The following is a 14,655-nucleotide window of genomic DNA, read 5'->3' as shown; positions in this document are numbered from 1 at the left end:
ATACAACATTGTTCTGATACAGACATGGCTTCAATACAGTCTAAGTATACAAAATAAACATCAACCAATCAATCAATAAACATAAACATCAACCACAATGGTTTTAGATTTAAGAAAAATATCTTGCCTCTGCGTTATGTAAATCATTTTCAGGCATGACAGATCATTTTCAGGCATGACAGATGCAAAGGTCACTATATTAAACCTGAGTTGATTTGGCTGATAATTGTTAAAGCGCATGCATATAAGATATGAGCTTTATTTAGACTCTATTAGGGAGCGGAAAGCATGTACTTCTCATTGTCTGGATTTTCCTGCTTCATATTTTGCAAATAACAGCAATAAAGACACAGACACGGCAATATACACTGAATATACAAAACATTAAGGACATCTGCTCTTTCCATGACGTAGACTGACCAGGATCCATTATGCTATGATGTCACTTGCAACATCCACCTCAATCAATGTGGAGGAAGGGGATGAGCCAGGGTTAAAGAAGGATTTTTAAGCCTTGAGACAATTGAGCCTTGGATTGTAAAACTCAGCAAGAAAAGAAATGTCCTCTCACTGTCAACTGCGTTTATTTTCAGCAAACTTAACGTGTAAATGTTTGTACGAACATAACAAGATTCAACAACTGTGACATAAACTGAACAAGTTCCACAGACATGTGACTAACATAAATTTAATAATGTGTCCCTGAACAAAGGGGGGTTAAAATCAAAAGTAACAGTCAGTATCTGGTGTGGCCACAAGCTGCATTAAGTACTGCAGTGCATCTCCTCCTCATGGACTGCACCAGATTTGCTAGTTCTTGCTGTGAGATGTTACCCCACTCTTCCACCAAGGCACCAGCAAGTTCCCGGACAGTTTTGGGGGGAATGGCCCTAGCCCTCACCCTCCGATCCAACAGGTCCCAGATGTGCCCAATGGGATTGAGATCAGGGCTCTTTGCTAGCCATGGCAGAACACTGACATTCCTGTCTTGCAGGAAATCACGCACAGAATGAGCAGTATGGCTGGTGGCATTGTCATGCTGGAGGGTCATGTCAGGATGAGCCTGCAGGAAAGGTACCACATGAGGGAGGATGTCTTCCCTGTAACGCGTTGAGATTCCCTGCAATGTCAACATGGGCCAGCATCCCTTTGGTACACTTTCGACACCTTGAAGAGTACATAGGCCAATGAATTGAGGCTGTTCTTAGGGCTAATATTGCAACACAATATTAGGAAGGTGTTTCTAATGTTTGGTATACTCAGTGTACGTCTCTGAATGTACGTATCGCTCTGATCTTCTTTATAAATACTATATGGGTGGAGATTTGTCTAATACCTACAGTATGTGTATAAGCGCGTGTAAAATAACTTGAGGCTACTGAGGCTGCAGGTGTGAGTCATGCATGCAGAGAGGCAGTGGCAGCTGTCCTGCCACTGGGCACAGATGTCAATTCAACATCTATTCCACGTCTATTGCACATTTTCAAATTGTGATTTCCATTGGTGCAAAGCCAACCCAATTGTCATACTTGAGTAAAAGTAAAGATACCTTAATAGAAAATTATTCAAGCAAAAGTGAAAGTCACCCAGTAAAATACTACTTGATTAAAAGTCAAGTATTTGGATTTATTAAATATATTTACGTATCAAAAGTAAAAGTATAAATCATTTCAAATTCCTTTTATTAAACAAACCAGACGGCACCATTGATTTAAAAAAAAAAAAGTTTTACTTATGGATAGCCAGGGGCACACTCCAAAACTCAGACATCACTTACAAACAAAGCATTTGTGTTTAGTGAGTGCGCCAGATCAGAGGCAGTAGGGATGACCAAGGATGTTCTCTTGATAAGTGTGTGCATTTGACCATTTTCCTGTCCTTCCAAGCATTCAAAATGTAACGAGTACTTTTGGGTGTCAGGGACAATGTATGGAGAAAAAGTACACTTTTTTCTTGAGGAATGTAGTGAAGCAAAAGTAAAAGTTGTCAAAACTATAAATAGTAAAGTAAAGTTCTTATTCCCCACCAAAATCCTTAAGTAGTACTTAAAATTATTTTTATTTAAGTTCTTTGCACCACTGATTATATTCTTAAAACATTCTAGTAACAAAAAAAATAGTATGCTTTGTTTTGCTTAAAGCTATTTATATAGTATAAATCTCCTGTTGTTGTCAACATGAAGTCATTCATTCAGACACATTGGCTGACAGGAGGGATGTGAGTGTGTGTGTGTGAGAGAGAGTTCACTGAATCAAGGGGGCTGCAGGGTCTTGGTGTAGGCGTGGTACCCTAACCCTTCTCTGAATACTGCGTAGGCTGTGTTAAATACACTTCAGCCACAGCCTAGAGCCACTTTACCATAGGAGATAGCCTGAGGGGCCTCTTTCTCTGGTCCCCCCCTCTCTCCCTCCTCCACCTCATTTTCAAACATGTCAATTTCCTCTGAATGAGGATTTCTAACCTTTTTCAATGCTACATGTAAGCTCTTTCTTTTCCTCGCTTTTTTGGTTGCAATGTATTGCACTCCAATGCAACCTAGTGTCAATGTGAAGAATACATTAATTCTCTAAATCAAGACACATTTTGATTTAGGGGTTGTCTTTTTATTTTATTTTATTATACCAAAGGTATAACTAGTTATTGCCTATCCAAATGATTTCTAATGGAATGAGGCCAACTTAGATTCCTACCAGTATGATTAAGATGTTGATTTAGAATTAAGCAATAATGTGATCATCAAACTATTACAAAAGCATACACAGACAAACCACAGTCCCTTTACATGTTTGTTACAGTTCACATTATTTATAATATTTAGTCCAATGCACATCGCCCTCTGTTGTTGGAATAGGGAACAAGCTGTTTAATTATTGAAAATGTTCAGTAGTAGGCTACAGCACAAGTTTTCATAATATATTTTTAACTCTGTATTTTATCAATAAAAATACACAATATTGTAACGCATGAAATATACTGTATGACTTAATCGTTTCGTAAAAGCGATTTTAGCATATCAAATTATGAGTGATGCAACACAAAATTCAAAAAACAAATTAAAATATAGGGAGAGGTCTGCTATAGCACAGAATGTGATGGAAGTGAGATGTAGACAGAGAAAAGGATGATCAGTTTTGATCAGGAATTTCCCCTGGATAATTGTCAGGATACATTGTTTGGAAGGTGACTTACAAAGGAAAAATATGACACGGGTATTTGTTGGGGAAACATGAATATGTGTCAAACTTCCGTCAAACAAAGAAATACAATATTTATGCTGTTTTTGGGACTCTCTCTCTCTCTAGACACACACACAAACATATTCACAGATATGCAAAAAGCTAATTTATATTCCAAAGCCTTTCCTATGTCGTCATACAGGCAAAAAAAGCTTGTTTACATAACAATGACAAGAGTCCTTTCAATGAGGCAACACCATACAGTGTGGAAAATCATCCTAATTATGTTATTAATGGAGGCAAATGCAAAATAGCAAAACTGTCACCGAAAGTATACTGAAAGGATGCATAGACTGAATAAAACCAAAAGCGTGTATTCTGAGTTAAGTCCTTCTCTACTTCTTTTTAGACGCAAAGAGAGAAAGACACACCAGAAACAGTCCTCAGTTGAATTAGATTAATGACAATTTAATATGCATTAATGATGCATTTTACAGAAGCTGATTGAATGGTATCAATTAAATTGAAAATCACTTTATAGATACAGTATAAACCTCAAATTATAGCTCAGCATTCTTTCCCACCGTGCACAGATGTCAGTTCAACGTCTACAGTGGCTTGTGAAAGTATTCACCCCCTTGGAATTTTTCCTATTTTGCTGCCTTGATTTTTTGGGGGGGTTTGTATCATTTGAGTAACACAACACGCCTACCACTTTGAAGATGCAAAATATTTTTTAATTGTAAATCAAAATAGAAATGTGACAAAAAAAAACGGAAAATTTGAGCGTACAAACTGCTCCAGCTCCTTCAAGTTGGATGGGTTCCGCTAGTGTACAGAAATCTTTAAGTCACACCACAGATTCTCAATTGGAATGAGGTCTGGGCTGTGACTAGGCCATTCCAAGACATTTAAATGTTTCGCTTAAAACACTCGAGTGTTGCTTTATCAGTTTCTGATAAAAAAATGTATAACCCAACCCTGATCTGTACTTCTCCACAACTTTGTCCCTGAACTGTTTGGAGAGCTCCTTGGTCTTCAGGGTGAGGCTTGCTTGGTGGTGCATCTTGCTTGGTGTTGCAGACTCTGGGACCTTTCAGAACAGGTGTATATATACTGAGATCACGTGACAGATTATGTGACACTTAGATTGCACCCAGGTGGACTTTATTTAACTAATTATGTGACTTCTGAGGGTAATTGGTTGCAGCAGATCTTATTTAGGGGTTTCAAAGCAAAGGGGGTGTATACATATGCACAGCCCTCTTTTCTGTTTCTTGTTTTGTTTTTGTATTTTTTGAAACAAGTTATTTTTTTCATTTTACTTCACCAATTTGTACTATTTTGTGAATGTCCATTACATGAAATCCAAATAAAAATCTATTTAAAATACAGGTTGTAATGCAACAAAATAGGAAAAATGCCAAGGGGGATGTTACGTTCGTTGTTAGAAGGAGACCAAGGTGCAGCGTGGTAGGCATACATTATACTTTTATTTTAAATGACACCAAAAAACAACAAAATGCAAAACGAACATAAAGCTAAATGCAGTGCAGAAAGCAACTAAACACAAACACAAGATCCCACAAACTCAGGTGGAAAACAGGCTGCCTAAGTATGATCCCCAATCAGAGACAACGATAGACAGCTGCCTCTGATTGGGAACCATACCCGGCCAACAAAGAAATAGAAAACTATAATGCCCACCCAAATCACACCCTGACCTAACCAAATAGAGAAATAAACAGGCTCTCTCCCCCCCTCCTCAAAGGTGCGGACTCTGGCAAAAAACCTGACTCTATGAGGGAGGGTCCAGGTGGGCATTTAGCCTCGGTGGCAGCTCCGGTTCGGGGTGTAGACCCGCTTGTTGATCCCTAAACTTCAGTGGAACCGGACTGTGGATCGTCGCTGGAGGCTCCGGACCGTAGATCATCGCTGGGGACTCCGGACCGTAGATCATCGCTAGACTCCGGACCCTAGATCGTCGCCGGGGACTCCGGACCGTCTCGTCGCTGGAGGAACCAGACCGTGTATCGTCGCCGGAGGCTCCGGACCGTGGATCGTCGCCGGAGGCTCCGGACTGTAGATCGTTGCCGGGGACTCCAGACCGTAGATCGTCGCCGGGGACTCCAGACCGTAGATCGTAGCCAAGGACTCCATACCGTAGCTCGTCGCTGGAGGCTCCGGACTGCTGACCGTCGTTAGAGGCTCTGGACTGCCGACCGTCGCTGGAGGCTCTGGACTGCCGACCGTCGCTGGAGGCTCTGGACTGCAGACCGTCGCTGGAGGCTCTGGACTGCCGACCGTCGTTAGAGGCTCTGGACTGCCGACCGTCGTTAGAGGCTCTGGACTGCCGACCGTCGCTGGAGGCTCTGGACTGCCGACCGTCGCTCGAGGCTCTGGACTGCAGACCATAGCTGGAGACTCCGGACCTTGGATCTTGACTGCAGGCTCCGGGCCATGGATCATCACTGCAGGCTTCGGGCCATGGATCATCACTGCAGGCTTTGTGCCAAGGATCATCACTGGAGGCTTCGGCGCATGGATCCTGGATCGTCACTGGAGGCTTCGGCCCGTGGACCGCCTCAGGAGGTTCCGGACTGTGGACCACCTCAGGAGGTTCTGGACTGTGGACCGCCTCAGGAGGTTCCGGACTGTGGACCGTCGCCAGAAGCTCTGGAGTGGGAACCGTTGCCGGAAGCTCTGGACTGGGAACCGTTGCCAGAAGTTCTGGACTGGGAACCGTCGCCGGAAGCTCTGGACTGTGGAGGCGCACTGGAGGCCTGATGCGTGGGACCCTTACAGCTGGCACAACCCGTCCTGGCTGGAGGCTTACTTTAGCCCGGCAGTGCGGGGCGCTGGCACAGGACGTACTGGGCTATGAAGGTGCACTGGAGACACGGTGCGTAGAACCGCATAACATGGTGCCTGAACGGTGACACACACCCCAGGGTGAGTGCGCGGAGTAGACACAGGACGCACCGGACTGGTGAGGCACACCGGAGGCCAGATGCGGTGCACATGACACCGGACTGGTGTCACGCTCCACAGCACGCCCGCTCTGCAGCGCTCTCAACGCCAGCACTTCTCTCCGGAATCTTGCGCCGAGCTCCTCACTCGACTCCCTGACTGGCTCTGGTTCAACCCTCGGCTCCGCCGACCACTCCGTGTGCCCCCCCAAATTTTTTGGGGGGGGAGGCTGCCTCTCGTGCAAGATTCCTGATCTCGTCGCCGTTCCTCTCTCGCTGCCTCCGCCTTCTTCCATGGCAGGGTCTTGTCCCCTGCCATTACCTCCTCCCAGGTCCATGATGTCCTCCACTCCTGGGCACGCTGCTTGGTCACTTGGTGGTGGGATCTTCTGTTACGTCCGTCGTCGGAATGAGACCAATATGCAGCGTGGTAGGCGTACATTATACTTTTATTTTAAATGACACCAAAAAACACCAAAATGCAAAATGAACGTACAGCTATATTGCAGTGCAGAAAGCAACTACACACAAACACAAGATCCCACAAACTCAGGTGGGAAACAGGCTGCCTAAGTATGATTTCCAATCAGAGACCACGATAGACAGTTGCCTCTGATTGGGAACCATACCCGGCCAAAAAAGAAATAGAAAACTAGAATGCCCACCCAAATCACACCCTGACCTAACCAAATCTCTAAGTTCAGGGCGTGACGGGGGGTGAATACTTTTGCAAGGCACTGTAGTTTTGATTTACATGTGGTTGAGTTGTCAACTAACGTGATATCAACGTGAAATTCTACCAGAAAACTTGAATTGATTTGAAATCAACAAAATATTTCACAGTCATTGGATTTAGGTTAAAAGTATTAGTTATATTGATAAATTATATCAAATCCAATCAGTTTTCCATGTTGATTCAACATCATCACATGGAATTTCTTGGTAAAAATGACGTGAAAACAACGTTGATTCAACCAGTTTTTGCTTAGTGGTTTAACACTTGACTTCACTTATTCATCCCAATTTCCTTCAATGCAAATCCCTTCAAGACAACAGAGACAGTTTCTTTTGGTATACAGTATACAAAGAAACTGTGCATTTGCTCATATTGCTTTGAAAGATGGGTTTACAAAAATACTAACTGAGATGAAACACAGAAAAATTAAGGACTTAATTGTGAATGAGATATTATTACTTTTAATGCAATCAAAAATAGCAAATTGAACAGGGCATGGGAAACACATCAAGCTATACAGACACGGTTGTCTTTAGAGTCATTGTGTCTGACATTGTACTTGTGAGAAAGAATGTACAGTGAGATCTTTCTTTCCTCGTTTCCTGAGCAACCTAACCTCCAAATTAATTATAGCCTTCTCCTCTATACACCTCTGGCATAGACACAAGCACACACACACACAAACACACGCACATGCACACGCACACACACACACACACACACACACACACACACACACACACACACACACACACACACACACACACACACACACACACACACACACACACACACACACACACACAGAAAACACAAACCTCACAAAGCATTTCATCCCCAGCCTTTGGGGGAGGGCCTTATTATCTTTTGGGGGATTCTGGCGCAGGATTTGTGTTGGTTTTAGTTTTGCACCCTCAATCAATACCTAACAGGAAGTGCTTTAATCATGTTTTTAATGTGGTGGTACAAGAGGTGGGCAGGGTATTGTCCACATGTGAAAGGCTGGTCGGAGGGGAGTCCTTTGGTGTTTCTTTACATTCACCTGCTGGGCCCTATTGGGTCTCTTTCAGAGAGAAAGGGACTGGGGAAATGAATAAAGAAAACAGGCAAAGGGGTCCGTTAGACTGGACTATGGTTTAATGAATGGCTACCTGTAATCTCCATAGTGTCTCACAGTGCTGGCAGTTTGTACGTCTCCGGTGCTTCCCCCCACTCTCTTTACCATAGCTATTCAAACCCACAGAGAATCTGAGACAAGACAAACAGGGTGGCCCATAACACAACTATGAGCTAATAATATGCTGCTCTAATTTGTGTGTGTGGAAAAGAGAGCGAAAAAGAGTGAGCGAGAAAGAGGGAACGGGATATAGGCTATACATAGCTTGCGCCATTAAGAATATTTCCAAATCGTGATGGGCATATCCCAGCACAAATCAATTAATATCGTAAATATTATAAAAAACCCACGGTATGCTAGTGGTTGATGTAGAGCAGTTTCTGTGTTGGGAGATTGTTAGGTTGAAAAATGAACCCATTAGCCTGTTAATAACGCATAGTGATGAGCTAAACTATAAATTAAACAGTAAGAACATTACTTTTCTGGGCGGTCCTTATTAACTTCTATGTGAACAATAACCATATGATTTAAATATACACCACACTGAAGACATTTCCCCTGAAAGTTAACAAATGCATCCTTGCATTCCTTTACCAAGAGTATTGTCCAAAGCATCAGAAACCCACGTAATAGTACCTTGGCACCATCTAGTGGATATTATATTTACTGTAACTATACTATAGTTATCACTTAAGCTGGGTGATATTGGTCTTTTTGTAGGTGCATCATACACACACACACACACACACACACACACACACACACACACACACACACACACACACACACACACACACACACACACACACACACACACACACACACACACACACACAGAGAGAGACAGAGAGATCCTTAAAATGCATTATCCCGAATAAAATAGCATACCATTTAAGACAAAAGCACTTCCTACACAGAAACCCAAAGCCTTTGCTATTGACCGTGCACATGAATCAAGCCATCCATACCTTGGAAATTGCTTGAATCAAATCAATAATTAGAGTGCTGTTGAATTGAAATGTGAGAGAAAATTAAAGAGAATTCATGGACCCATAGGCATTATGGGCTTAATCAAATTGTCTTTATAGTTAGCAAAAGGGATGCTTTATATAGCCTACAATAGAAATGCAACATGCACATACCAAATTGTATTGTCTATTCTCTAAATAATGATTTAGGAAATGAATTTGTTCCAAAAATAAGAGGAACAAAAATGATGGAAATGATTTTGGAAATTAATATAGCTTAATTCTAAATTCTAAAATCCCTGCATGAGCAGCATGATCAAAATGCCTCAGTTAGAAAGCGTTCAATTAAAAACATGTCTAATGCAAATATGTGTTGTATTATATGCCAGTTGTGAACTTGTTCCCAGTATACCTACCCCTCTGGATACACACTGGTTGAATCGATGTTGTTTCCACATCATTTCAAGGAAATTACAGTGAACCGATGTGGAAAAGACGTTGAATTAACGTCTGTGCCCAGAGGGATGCTATTGTTTAACTTGTCTCCGTCTCATGTCAAACCCCAATCTTTTTAGGTGTTCACTAAAAGGTTAGGACTTCCATTTGCAATATTTATAGAATAAAATGATTGTAATTGCCAAACTACTAGAGTGTTTTAAAATGATTTGAGTGTGATTTAAACTGCACATTTGTCAGGGAAAACAGAGAACTTGTGACTGCGATGCCTGATCCACCTGCCATGCATTTTGTTGAAGTCCCTGGAAGGCTTGACACGTTCAGCGGTGAATCATCACTGGCCATTTAATGCTTTTCATGTGAGGGAAGGCAATTAAAGACGGCATAGATCATAGGGGCACCTCGTGATTATAGTGCAGCACTTCAGCCAATCAACACCCAGCTTCTAACCCTCGAATTTCCAATCAGTAATAAAAACTAAAACAGCCTCCATAAACTCAAATATTGCCGTTTTTTTTCCGGTACAGCCTATCTCATGTCTTAGATTAGCCTATTTGAAAATGACAGGACATCCCTGATAGGCCTACTAGTAATTTTTTTAAATTCTATTTATTTAGCTCAAATAAATGTAAGCTTCACCACAATGTAGGCTAATTGATGGAATGCACAACTATTACAATATCAGACAGAAGGCCAATGGAAACATGAAACAAATATGGCTTGTTTATCACTGGTAGGCCTATTTGAAGCACTGAAGCATTGATATTTCATTAAGCAATAGGCTATATTGTATGACAATACAAACAAGGTTAACAAAATGGAACAAAATATTTTCGCTGTGCGTTATTAACAGGCTAATGTGTTCATTTTTTCAAACAAACAAACAATCTCCCAACACGGAAACAGCTCCACATCCACCACTAGCATACAGTGAGGTTTTCAGATATTTAAGCTACTCATTGATTTGATTTGGGATATGCCCATCATGACTTGGATATATTTTCAATGGCGCAAGCTATGTATAGCTTATATCCCGGTCCCATCTCAATTCCAGTAGCTACTAGCTTACAAGAAAATCAGAGGAAAACCTCCGCACCAAACCACGAGTAGTAGGACATACTGTAAAGGTAGGTTATACAACCTATCTTCATTCAGTCAACCTTGTGCATCTTTCCATTGGAGCCTCTCATGTATTTCTCCATACTTTACACTGCTGTCCATGGAAATGTTCATTCTCACATGCTCCCTCTCTCCTCTCTCTATTCGATCTCACTCCCTCTCTCACTCACTCTCTCTCTCTCTCTCTCACTCACTCACTCACTCGCTCGCACACACACACACACACACACACACACACACACACACACACACACACACACACACACACACACACACACACACACACACACACACACACACACACACACACACACACACACACACACACACACACACACCAGAGGGGCAGACAGAGAACACATTGCACAGACAGGTCATACATTACTCAAGCAGCAGCCTACATGTATCCATGTCGGTGGAATGGGCTGGCTATTTGGAAAGGTGCGGACATGGCACATTGATATAAAGGGTCATTTGGAAGACTTTGCAGGGGCTGTGTACTGTGAAGGATTGGATTTTCACATGAATGCCTGCACTTTCACATCTCTCTCCCCTTTTCACCTCGGGATGGAGACAGTCTGAGTGACAGAGCACAATATGGGTCTTCAGCCTGTGTCCACATATGTATCAATATTTACAAAGACATACAGTACCAACCTTGAAACACAGCCTCTTACCCAAACTTTTGTAGTAGGTCTACACTTGCAGCTAACATTCACACACTAATGGATCCATAAAACAACAAAAGCAGAAACATTGCCATAGCAGATTTGTATTCCTGGTGAATGCGTTGATAAATTTGATCCAATAACTTGTCCATTGGTATATCCGAGGAGGGATTCTTGAGTGCAGCCCAACCATTGTCTACCAAGGACATCTCTGTTAGACTTCTATTAGACGGTGGAGCATCTGATTTCAGCGAACCTTCAAGTCAGTCTTTTGAATGAATCCAGAAATGAGTTGCAATGTGAGCAAGATCCAGCCAATAAGTGAATAAAATATTGGCCTTGGGGTCTTAACATTCCCCTTAAGGATGTGCATACATCTTTAATGTAGCTTGGAAGGTACATTGGGGTTGTAATTCAGACCAGATAAGTAATATTGTACTAATAGAAACACTTACTTCTGTCAGAATTCCTTACTTCGCTCTGTATGTGTGTGTGTGTGTGTGTGTGTGTGTGTGTGTGTGTGTGTGTGTGTGTGTGTGTGTGTGTGTGTGTGTGTGTGTGTGTGTGTGTGTGTGTGTGATATATCACCATACATTTATGGAAATAAACTGCCAGCAATTTATTTCTGCCCTTTTCCTCCTCTTTCTTTGCTCCTCCCAGTGTGGATGGATAGATGGATGAATTGATGTGTTTCCAGGGGAGAAGAGTAGAGCTGGTTCCCTGCCTGTTAAGAATGCACATCACGTAAAGCAGGTCCGTGTTCCTCCTTTAGTGCGCTACTGTACAGCTGTGGAGTTGGCGCACAGCGTATGCAAATGTGTCTGGATTTGAATGGAGAGAAGGTAGACACAAAGCTCAATTAGGGAGAGGGGTGGAAGGGGAGCGCTAGCTGTCTGAGGGAGAGGGGGAGGGGAGGGAGGAGGTTTAATGCCAACCTGGCTGGCTGGAGAAACCCATACACACTCAGACAAACACACACACATACACACACACACATATGCACACGGGCACTCTCACAAGTTAATCTGATACAACAGAAAGCACTTACATTGTCAGATCAACAAGTTTGGTGACATAATGTATGTGGGATATATCCATACAAAAAAAGACTAAATTAATAACAAACAAAAAACTAATTTGGTTTCATTACTGATCAAGCACAGGAGTCGATTCTGTATCAGTGTAATTCCATTCACACACTCCAGTGGTGGTGAGGTGTGCTCTTGAGGGAGCTCTATGTCAGTACTCACCTGACCCAATGCATGTCCTTGGGGGAGCTACTGACATTACCACAGCAACTCCTGGTCACCATGGCAACCACTGCATCAAGGGTGGGTAGGGAAATTAAAAGGGGTGGGTATTGTGGAGAGCAATAATTAATATTGGCATGATGGGGATTTAAATAAGGAATTACCTGAGTCTGTCTAAGCCAGAATACACATTGATAAAACAAAAAGTAACACTGATTGTCACGTAATATAGACTAACATGTTGGTAAGGAAGAACGGGCCATAAAAATAACATGCATCATTAAGAATTGATACACACATCTGTACAAATAAACAGCATTTTAACTCCAATCTCAAACCAAATGTTATGTAATTTTCTGTCAATGACCACTGCCAATACCTGAATGCCATAACATGATTCTGAGAAAAGTTAATAACAACCATGAAAATTAAAAAACAAACTCAAAGGTAGGAACCCATCATTATCATCATCAACCTGGTCAACACCCTCATAATCATCATCATAACCATCATCATCATCATCATCATCATTGTTCCATGGTCATCATGGCTCTAATCAGTTTTCTTCATCATAATCCTAATCATACTGACTGGGTCCACAACATATAAGGTTGATTGGTAGAGCAAGTAGCCTTCCTTTTGGCCTGTCTTGTCCCTCATCATGGTAACCACCTTACAGAGGACAGGTGTGTAGTGTTTTTAGAGAACATTTAGAGCTTCTAGATTCACAAGGAATAATAAACGGTAGGCTAGTATTGGACCCGCTAATTTTAATTGCACAAAACATATATTCAATTTGAATGGAAATCCTTTAGTGTCTGGTATTCCGTATGTGGTACAGTGTAATGCTTGTAAAAAAAAAAAAGTGTCAATCAATCACTCAGATAGCAATATGCACTACAATCAGATCATGACGACGACATCACAAAAAGCATCATCACAGTAAAGTACAGCCAACAAGGCAATCCCCATTCCACACTATCATTCCTATTTCATATTCAAATTGCTGCTCAAAGACAATCTCTATGTGAATCTCTGGAAGTAGCAGTAATGTGTCAATGCCTAAAGGTTTTTAGAGGAAGCAATATTTTTGCATCGTGCTGCACAGGCTAGTGCGAATGCAGTTCATTTTAGACTAAATAAGAGTAACTCGATCAGGGTGTTGCTCAGATCATTTGGTTGATCTGCTGATGCCAAAGCAACCCTGTGTGATTTCCCACCACTCACATTCTGTCAGAACGCATAAACACAGCCCTTAGTCACACAGATAGCAATATGTATCAAGACTCTCTCTCTCTCTCTCTCTCTCTGTCTGTCTGTATTTCTCACTCTTTCTTTCTTTTTCTCTCTCTCACACAAACACACACACACACACACACACACACACACACACACACACACACACACATACACACACACACACACACACACACACACACACACACACACACACACACACACACACACACACACACACACACACACACACACACACACACACACACACACACACACACATACCCACATCCCATACACAGGGGAAAAATAATGCAAATAGGGAAACTAGGCAACATATTGTTGACAACAACAGGAAAGTGTAGATTTATGCTATATACATGCCTAGCTGCATGTTATCAAATGCAGGGTAAAACCACCTAGAAGTGAACACGAACACACCCACATACACGCACATATGCACACATGGCGCGCACACACACACACACACCATAGCTTGTATACGTTGCTATGGTCTCATCAATAATGCATTGATGCTTCATGTTTATGCAATTCACAGGGCAAAGAACGAGCGGTCGGTATTGTAGGCTAGATACAAGCTCCCTGTACATAGCATGCCATAATAAAACCATATCTGTTAAAACGCTCAGACTGAAAATGTACTGCCAATTGACAGCGTGTGCAAGAAATAAAAATATTGAAAAGTCCCACATACCTGCTATAGCATTTCCTTTGCTTTTGGTTCAATATGCAGGCTTTAAGGGCTTCGTGATAACACCGCACACAGGACATACAACTGTAGTGCTATGATGATATTCAAATGAATGGCTCCCACTGAACGCAAGGACATTTATTATTCATACATTTCTAATGTTTATGCAAATAAGGCAATACGGAACCACTAGGTAGAGTGGGGGTTGAGTAAACCTTTTTTGTCTGCTATAGTAAACATTTGATTCA

At 42.0% G+C, this 14,655-nt stretch overlaps 1 long non-coding RNA gene across 1 annotated transcript in view; it reads right to left on the bottom strand.

The window, feature by feature from the left end:
• Positions 1-14,523, bottom strand: part of LOC149979599 (uncharacterized) — a 75,304-nt gene extending 60,781 nt beyond the window's left edge. Inside the window, exon 1 of the long non-coding RNA XR_016484498.1 lies at positions 14,411-14,523. This is a non-coding gene — a long non-coding RNA (uncharacterized LOC149979599). The remainder of the gene's footprint in view (positions 1-14,410) is intronic.
• Positions 14,524-14,655: the final 132 nt, after the last annotated feature.

This window comes from Oncorhynchus mykiss, chromosome 11, assembly GCF_057628025.1.
Source record: "Oncorhynchus mykiss isolate SJ-2025 chromosome 11, ASM5762802v1, whole genome shotgun sequence".
Classification (NCBI taxonomy): domain Eukaryota; kingdom Metazoa; phylum Chordata; class Actinopteri; order Salmoniformes; family Salmonidae; genus Oncorhynchus; species Oncorhynchus mykiss.
The sequence above is the reverse complement of the archived record's forward strand: the minus strand, read 5'-3'. Positions and strand labels throughout refer to the sequence as shown.